Below are 10339 nucleotides of genomic sequence, written 5' to 3' on the forward strand. Positions count from 1 at the left end.
TTTTTTTATTTATTGTAGAGACGAGATCTTGCTAAGTTGCCCAGGTTGGTCTCGAACTCATGGGCTCAAGCAGTTCTCTCCCCTCCACCAGCCACAGTGCTAGGATTACAGACGTGAGCCACCGTACCTGGCTAAATTATGATTTTTAATAGAAAAATAAGAGCTAAATGGCAAGACATGTCTTAACAAAATTAAAAAGGCAATTGGAAAATCTTTTCCCTTCTCAGGAATGCGTTATTTCCTCAATAGACAGAAATAAGTAGAGATGTGGGTAAGAGTACATACACATCTAGTTCCTAGCCCTGCCCACTGAATAGGAAACAATGACATCCCAGTAGCAATAAACATCTAGTGCCCAGACCTTTCTAAATGTTATTCTCTGATAAAAAGGAACCAGGACTACTTAAAGAAATGGCTAGGCCAGGGGAAGTACAGAGAGAACTTGGGGCATCTTGTGGCACTAGTAAATAAGACAGTGATCAAAAAATGATGGAGATATATTGAAATGTCATGAGCCAACCTGGTGGGGCTCCTAGATCTGGGACAACTTCAACAAAATTTTAAAAAATTGATTATAGAAGTCGGGTGTGGTGGCTCAAGCCTGTAATCCCAGCACTTTGGGAGGCCAAGGTGAGAGGATTGCCTGAACTCCGGGGGTCGAGACCAGCCTGGGTAACTTGGTAAGACCTCGTCTCTACAATGAATCAAAAAAATTAGCCAGGCATTGTAGCACACACCTATAGTTCCAGCTACTTAGAAGGCTGAGGTAGGATTGCCTGAGCCCAGCAGGTCAAGGCTGCAGTGGCCATGAGTGTGCCACTGCACTCCACTATGGGCAACAGAGTGAGACTCTGACTCAAAATAAATTAATTAATTAAAAATGAATTATAATTCCCAGATTAAAATGAATATTCATGAGTGCATGCTTGTATAAATAAAAATTAAGTAAATAAATAAACGGGGAAGAAGAGGAAGTTCTTTCTTACTATAGCATTCTGATTAGTAAACGTAGAAATAATGATAGAAATAGTCACCAATTGCAAACATTACAGTAAAAATTGTTTCAAGAAAATATCAATGGACGTTAAAATTCATGGATAAAAATATGATCAGAAACATGATATTTATTTAGTCTCAAAGTATCTCTCCACAAGATATGTATTAATTATAGTGAAAAATGTTATAATTTCACAATGAAGAAACTTGGCAGATATAGCCTTAATCAAATGATCAAAGTTGTCATCAATAATGAAACAGAGCCATCATGTGCATGATGATAAGATGCACTGAGGACATAGCATCACTAATGTGATGTCCTCACCAAAAATGCAAAACCTGAAATTAATCATGAGGAAATGCAGACATATCAAAATGGAGGGATATTCTACAAAATAACTGACCAAAGTTCTTCAAAAGTGTCAAGTTTGTGAAAGATGAAGAAAAACTGAGACATTGTGGTAATCCAAATAGGAGATGGTGGCAGGCAGTGACTGGAAAGATATTTAGAAGGATGAATTCATTTGCTTTTCAATAAAATGAGAATTATGAGAGGATAAACTTACTAGTTTTATTGAGATGCAAAGCAATTCACATACAATACTTCTTTAAAGTGTACAAATCAATAACTTTTAGTATATTCACAGAGTTGTGTATCCATTAACACAGTCCATTTTACAACGTTTTTGTCACCCAAAACAAAATCCCATATCCATTAGCTGCCATTCAATATTTCTTCCCAACCCCTTCCTCCCCCTAGCACTAGGAAACCGCCAATGTACTTTCTTTCTTTTTCTTTTTTCTTTTCTTTTTCTTTTCTTTTCTTTTATTTTTGAGGAGGAGACTCACTCTGTTGTCCAGGCTGGAGTGCAGTGGCATGCTCACAGCCACTGCAGCATCAACCTAGCCTGCTGGGCTCGGGTGATCCTTCATAGCTAAGAAATCATTGACTAATCAAAGGTTACAAAGATTTACCTCTGTTTTCTTCTGAGAGTTTTATAGGTTTAGCTTTTACATTTAGGTCTTTGATGAATTTTGAGTATATGATGTGAGGTAGGGTTTTACTTTCATTATTTTGAATAAGGTATCCAGTTGTTCTTGATGAGATTTTGATAGAAATTGTGCTAAAATTACTTCCAAGAAATGTGGGGAATGTAATGTAGGAAAGAAACCAAAGCAGCATTGTTAAGGAACAGCAGAGAAAAATTGTAATGTAAATGAATTTGGGAGATAGCCAGATCTTAGAGAGAAAATCCAGGAGTAGGTGATAAAGAGAATCCAAGGGAAGAGTAATATCTTGTGGAGAAAGGAGGGAAAAGTTAACAACATAAACATTCTGTAAAAACTCAAGCAAAATGAAAACTGAGAGTATCCACTGAGTTTAGTGATCTGGTGGTCATTGGTAATAGGGTGACAGCAGTGTTTGTGGATAGGTGAGGGTTCACATCAGGGTCAAGAGTAAAGGAGATGAGGAAGTAGAGATGGCAGAAGTAGACAAGTTTGTGAAGTAGTTTGACTATAATGGAGACTATTATGAAGGCTCGAAATAGAGCAACTGATATTTATTGTACATCTATGTGTCAAGAACAATCATAAGTGTCCAGTCATCTATTCACTTCAACCATTTTGTGTCCATAACACTTCCCTGATGAACCAGACTGATCACAGTCAAAATGGAAATTATACCTCATTTTTAGTGAATTATGATCTTCTTTCAAGGCTCACGAAACATTTCTTTTTAATTTAGTCTAGAGTTTTGCCATGATTAGTTTCAAAATTGCTGGTCTATACTTTCCAGAATTTGTTTCTTCCCTCCCATATTTACCAGTCTTTTGTTTGTTGGTACTAATTTTGTCCATAATTCTCTAGTCAGGACTAACACTTTTCATGATCAAGTGAATTTGAGTGTATGGACTCAGAAATGTACACGACCTAGAATAAATGTCTCTGTATCCTTCTTTCTTTGTTTCTCATACCCTGTCACCTCCTGTAACATAAGCTCAAAGGACACAAATGTCAATTCATAGACAATTCTGACAGAGGTTCCCCCACTTCTCCTTCCTAACATTAAACATAACTTGATACAAAACCAAGAGAAACTGGGTAAATCTAGTTAATCAGTTTTATCTAGTACCCACTTCTCCATTTCGTGAGAAAGGGAAAAACCTCCACTGGCTGGTTTTTAATTGGGGCCAATTCTGATTACCTTTAGACATATAGGTGCAGGGCTGATTTTCTGAAGTTGTTTTCAGCACAATAGAGCGTTCTCATTTCAAACAAAAAAACCCCATCATGCTTTCTTAACCTGCTCAAAGATGCGGCCCCACCTTCCCCATCTTCCTAAAAGCTTTCTGCAGCCCACTAAAAATATCCAATGTTGACAGATGCAAGCTATCAATACAGAGACTCAAGATCCCAGGGTGAGAAGTGGCCAGAGGCGAAGTCTTGATAAACAGCTCAAATTGGCTCTTACTCCACAGGTGACGCCTAGTTTATCTGGGTAATTGTAAAGGGCATTTTACAGCAAATCAATTAAATGAAAATCTTTTAAACCCTTTTTAAAAGGGAGGGTGGAGAGGGCCAACCTTTGTAAGCTAACAGGTGATTTTAATTGGAACCAGCAGCGTTATACCATGTTTTTGACCCATTCGGTAAAGGCAGAAAAAGAAATCAATAAATTTCCATCAGCATTTGCCCTCCTGGAGTCTTATAAGTAGAATGGAGACACGAACCCCAGTTAATGGCTTCATCAAGCACCTCACTGATTCTCTAACAGAATTAAATAGGTTGCAGGTCTCTCACCGTTGGCCACTAACATTGAGATTCAAAATGCCCCAGTCTGCTGGGTCCTCCTAGGTGACAGATACATCAGGTACCATTCTCCTCATTACAGGCTACCCACTCCACCAGGCTCAACCAAGACAGACCTCCTGAAGCAGTACCATCTTAGAGATGTGCATCAACACGCTGATACTTTTATTAAAAGCAAAATGCAGGAGCTCCAAGTTTTACTCCTGGAAATAGATCTATAGAGAATCCACAGGGCCTAACAGTTGGGCAGCTTGACTTAAGCCATATATTAGTTGTGTAACCTTGGGTAAATGACTTAACCTTTCTAATCTGCTGTTTCCTCATCTTTATACAGGGAAATAATGATGCCAACCCTCATTAGGTTGTTTTGAGATTAAATGTATGTGTCAATACATTTAAAGGTCCAAAGATTTGAACAGGCAGTTTACAAGCAGCAAAAATTAAAATGGCATCCAACATATGAGAAGATATTCTACCTCACTCATAATAAGAGCCATGCAAAACTTGGATGGGTCTAGAGTCTACCATACTCAGTGATCTATCACAGAAACAAAGAATAGCGCACCATATGTTCTCACTCATAAGCGGACCCTGAACAATTATAATAGTATAAGAAAGGGATTGGCAGTAGTGGAAAACTGCCAGGGGAGGAGACAGTGGGATTGGCAGTAGTGGGAAACTGCCAGGGAAGGGGGGGTTCGCCTCATCAACAAGGGTATCTGAACAATGAATATTTGTATACCTAATCCTGAATTGTACCCCACTTCTCCATTTCCTGAGAGAAGGAAAAACCTCCACTGGCTGGTTTTTAATTGGGGCCAATTCTTTTGATTACCTTTAGACATAGAGGTGCAGGGCTGATTTTCTGAAGTTGTTTTCATCACAGTAGAGCATTCTCATTTCAAACAAAAAAACCCATCTTAACCTGCTCAAAGATGCAGCCCCACTTTCCCCATCTCCCTAAAAGCTTTCTGCAACCCACTAAAAATATCCAATGTTGACAGATGCAAGCTTTAAAATTAAAAATTAAAAATCTTTAAAATTAAAAAATTTTTTAAAAGCAATGCAAAATAAAACTATACAGAGATGCTACTTTTCATCTATCACTGGCAAATATCTCAGAGTTTGAGACTATATTCTCTTTTTTTTGTTTGAGTTGGAGTCTCACTCCATTGCCCAGACTGGAGGGTAGTGGCATGCTCCCGGCCACTGCAGCCTCGACTTCCTGGGCTCCGGCAATCCTTCCACCTCAGCCTTCCAAGTAGCAGGAACTACAGGCATGTGCTACCACGCGCAGCTAATTTTTTGACTTATTGTAGAGATGAGGTCTCGCCAAGTTGCCCAGGCTGGTCTTGAACCTGCAGGCTCAGGCAATCCACTCACCTCAGCCTCCCAAAGCATGGGATTACAGGCTGAGCCACCAAGCCCGGTTTATATTCTATTTGTAAAGTGATGGGGAAATAGGTACTCATTCATTGTTGTTGGGAACGCAAAACAGCATCATCCTATTAGAATGGAATTTGCATTTACTCTTTGACCCAGAAATCTCACTGCTAGGAATCTATCCCAAGATATACCAGCAAAAATTCAAAATGATCTGTATACACAGAAAATCTCTACAGCATTATTTATAATTGCAAATGATTGGAAAGAAGTCTAATGTCTATCAATGACTAGCTGAATAAAGTATGGTTACATGCATGCAATGGAATACTATATATAAATACCGTAAGTGAAACTATAAGAAGTAATGAGTTAGACTTGTCTGTGCTGCTGTAGAATGATCTCCAGAATATATTAAGTGAAAAAAGTAGGTTGTGGAATATATGAAAATATAGAGAGAATGTCACCTTTTGTGTAAAAAAGAGAAAATACACGTGAACATATATATGTATGTATGTATTTGCTTATGTTTGCACAAAGAAATGCTGGAAAAATAAAAACTAATAAAAGTTGAGGAGGGCCATTGCCTTGCTAGACTCCGATGTGGCCATGTGCTTTTTGAGCTATGGCTATCACCATGCTTCCTGGCTTTGGCCCCCACCCCCACCTTGGGGAGGTGAATATTCTCCTTCTCTCCCTCTCACTAATTTACTTTAAATAAACTATATTTTCTTTTTTTTTTTTTTTTTTTTTTTGAGTTGAAGTTTCACTCTGTCGCCCAGACTAGAGTGCAGTGGCACGCTCCGGCTCCTGGCCACCGCAGCCTCGACCTGCTGGGCTCTGGCATCCTTCCGCCTCAGCTTTCCGAGTAGCCAGAACTACAGGCGTGCGCTACCACGCCCGGCTAATTTTTGATTTATTGTAGAGATGAGGTCTCGCCAAGTTGCCCAGGCAGGTCTCGAACCTGCAGGTTCAGGCAATTCACTCACCTCGGCCTCCCAAAGCACGGGATTACAGGCTGAGCCACTGAGCCCGGCTTAAATAAACTATATTTTCTAATCTAACTTCTGTGCAATTCTTTGCATCTTTCATGCGGCAACGGATTGCACCCCAGACACCCACACCCCCAACGGGCCTGACCTAATATTCTGGAGGCCCTTCTGGGAGAGTATGACCCTAACATTTTTGAAGGCCCCAGCGAGATGACCCTAACATTTTTGGAGAACCCACTGAGATATGCCACTCTCTCACTCTCCTCTTAAACCAAGACCTGCTGCTCGCTCTCCTCTCCAAAAGTCCTTAAATATCCCCATTTCGTGCCCCTTTGAGGCTACACTTCCCTCTGAGTGTTTCACCCCTTTCCAATCTGTGAAAGGTGAATAATAAACTTCTTTCTACTTTCTTTTTTATTTGAGTTGGAGTCTCACTCTGTAGCCCAGACTGGAGTGCAGTGGCCACTCCTGGCCACTGCGGCCTCAACCTGCTGGGCTCCGGCGATCCTTCCGCCTCAGCCGTCCAAGTAGCTGGAACTACAGGTGCACGCTACCACGCCCGGCTGATTTTTGATTTATTGTAGAGATGAGGTCTCGCCAAGTTCCCCAGGCGGGTCTCGAACCCACGGGCTCAGGCAATCCACTCACCTCAGCCTTCCAAGGCGCAGAATTACAGGCTGAGCCACCGAACCTGGCTTAAAACTATGTCTTATAGAATAAGGCTAATACATGGTAATACTCATGTTAGAAACCAAGATTTTCAATGTAAGAAAAGAGATGTAAAAAAAAATTTAAAAAGAAAAGAGATGTAAAAGATAAATTTTAAAATATTAAATAAAGAGCTTGACAAATAGAGTTCATACAATAAATCCTAACTTCTTTTTTCTTTTTCAAAAAGAGACCCTCCACCTGGGGAGGGTAACAAACCAAGGGTCCAGAACCCCCTGAGTTTCTTCCTTTTGCTTGGGGCTCTCTTATACTAAGCATTAACTATGAACACAGAAACTATGAACAAGTCAGATTCTGGCTGACTTGAGAGGGAAAACAATTAACTTGCTATGAGTATAACTCCAAACAAAAACCTTGTCAGGAGTATAGTCACAGAATCAAAGGAAGTGCTAACGATCCCACTTTGGGGAGGGCCCTTGAGAGGGCAATTTGGAAGCTGTTTTAGTTATCTATTGCAGCATACAAGTTATAGCAAAACTTAAAAACACAGCAATAAATACACTATTTCTCACAATTTGGGGGTAGATTGGCTAGAAGTTCTTCTGTTGGCTTTTTCTGGCCTCGTTCATATAACAACATTCAGCTGGTGGATAGACTGGGTACAGGGCTCAACTGGGAAAGCTGTGAAGACTGGGCCTTTCTCTCCACATGGTCCCTTATCCTCCAGGAGTCTAAACTGGAATTTTTCTATCACACAGAGGGCAAGGGCAGAGCTGCAAGGCCTATCCTGGCTGTTGTACAACATCACTTCCACCATGTTCTATTGGTCAAAGAACATCACCAGTACACCCCAGATTCAAGGGTTCAGACTCCACCTCTTAATAGGAAAGACCACAGATAAACTGTATCTGTTTTTAATCAAATATTTCATCCCCTAACCACAATTATCTGCAGTTCTTCCCATCAAGTGGACTCTAGACTGGTCTTGCAACAAGTTTTGAATGGTAGGATGCTGGGGAAGAATGGGCTCAGCATCTAGAAAGTTCCTGCCTTCTCCTTCCTGGAATATTGACTTTGTGGTGCAAGAAAACCAGGTCTAGACTCCAGGAGGATGCAATACCATGTGGAAAGAAAACCACGCCAAGCTCCCAGCTAAGCTCAGTTCACAGGCAACATGCCACCTGAATGTAGCTGCGTGAGTGATCCCACATGCGAACAGACAAAGAACTGCCCAACTAGTCTGCAAAATCATGAGAAATAATAAATTGTTGTTTTAAGTCACTACATTTTGAAGTAGTTTTTTAAAAAAATGTTAGATTCAGGGGGTACACATGCATTCATCACATGGACATATCGTGTAGTGTAGTGGTGGGGATTAGGTCGCAGATAGCCCATTGCCCAGATAGTGAACATTGTGCCCCATAGGTAATTTCTGAACCCTAACCACTCTCCCTCTTCCCCCCTTATTGGTTTCCCCAGTGTCTATTATTTCCATCTCTGTGACTCTTCAGCTTCCACATATGAGTGAGAATATGTGCTGTTTGGTTTTCTGTTTCTGAGGCAGTTTACTTAGGATGACCTCCAGCTCTATCCATGTTACTGCAAAGGATATAATTTCAGTCTGCTGGGGTAGTTTGTTATGTAGCAATAGGCTACTGCCTCGGGGGCTCTCTGTTATCAGGAGTTTTTTGAGTTGGAATCTTACTCTGTTACCCAGGCTGGTGTGCAGTAGCATGTTATGGCCACAGCAGCCTCGACCTGCTGGGCTCAGGCAATCCTTCTGCTTCAGCTTTCCAAGTAGCTGGAACTACAGGCACATGCTACCACTCCTGGCTAATTTTTTTTTTTTAATTGTAGAGACGAGGCCTCACCAAGTTGCCCAGGCTGGTCTCGAACCCCTGAACTCAGGCAGTCCTCTTGTCTCAACCTCCCAAAGTGCTAGGATTACAGGCTTGAGCCACCACGCCTAGCTGAGTTATCATTAACATGACTGCTCTTAAGCCTGACATCCTAGTCTCTTGGCTCCAAGATTGCCACATTTGAGTCAAGAATCTACTTCTGAATCAACCAACCATGGCAGGAAAGAGAGCACAGACAATGGCCCTGGGACTCACTCAAGTTAATATCTCCTGTCATCTCTACACTGTGTCCCAAGAAGTTTGCTATCTCTACCTTTAACCTCCAAAGCCCCAACTCCTTTCTCCACATCCTTGCCAACACTTGCTATCTTTCATCTTTTTGATACTACCATTCTGACAGGTGGAAGGTGATAACTCATTGTGTTTTTCATTTGCATTCTCTAATGATTCATGACGTTGAATATTTTTTCATATATCTGCTGGCCATTTATATGTCTTCTTTTGAGAAATATCTATTCAGTTCCCTTGCCTTTGATTATTGTTGTTGTTGTTGTTGTTGTTGTTGTTGTTTAGTTGGAGTCTCACTCCATCACCGACTCTGGAGTACAGTGGCACCTTCACAGCCACCCCAGCGTCAACCTGCTGGGCTCTGACGATCCTTCCGCCTCATTCTCTCAAGTAGCTGGAACTACAGGCATGCGCTACCATGCCTGGCTCATTTTTTGAGAGATGAAAAATTACAGGTTTGAGCCACTGTGCCCAGGCTTTTGGGTTTTGTTTTGTTTTGTTTTAGAGATAAGGTCTTATTCTGTTACCTGTGCTAGAGTGCAATGGTGCAATCATAGCTCACTGCAACCTTGAACTCCTGGGCTCAAGCTATCCTCCCACTTCAGCCTCTTGAGTAGTTGGGACTACAGGCACACACCACAATGACTAGATAATTTTTATTTCTTTATTTTTTGTAGAGATGTGGTCTTGCTTTGTTGCCCAGGCTGGTCTCGAACTCTTGGCTCCTTTGCTTATTTTTAAATTGGGAACCCTTGTCCACTGTGGGTGAGAATGTAAACTAGGACAGCCATTATAAAAAATTGTATGAAGGTTCCTCAAAAACTAAAAAGAAAATTACCATATGATCCAGGAATCTCACATCTGGGTATATAGCCTATGGACTTGAAATTAGTGTCTCAAAGAGCTATCTGCACTTTCGTGTCCATTGCAGCATCATTAAGGTATGGAATCAACCTAAGTGTCCATCCACAGATGAATGGACAAAGACAATGTGGTATATATATAAAATGGAATACTATTCAGCCTTTAAAAAGAAGAAAATTTGGCTGGGCTTGGTGGCTCAGCCTGTAATCCCAGCACTTTGGGAGGCCGAGGCTAGTGGATTGCCTGAGCCCGTGGGTTCAAAACCAGCCTGGGTAACTTGGCAAGTCCTCATGTCTACAATAAATAAATAAAAAATTAGCCAGGCATGGTGGCACATGCCTGTAGTTCCGGCTACTTGGAAGGCTGAGACAGAAGGATTGCCGGAGCCCAGTAGGTCGAGGCTGCAGTGGCCGGGAGTGGGCCACTGCACTCCAGTCTGGGCGACAGAGTGAGACTCTAACTCAAAAAAAAAAAAAA

The sequence above is a fragment of the Carlito syrichta genome, unplaced genomic scaffold (genome assembly GCF_000164805.1).
Source record: "Carlito syrichta isolate Samal-C Ts95f unplaced genomic scaffold, Tarsius_syrichta-2.0.1 Scaffold301974, whole genome shotgun sequence".
NCBI lineage: Eukaryota > Metazoa > Chordata > Mammalia > Primates > Tarsiidae > Carlito > Carlito syrichta.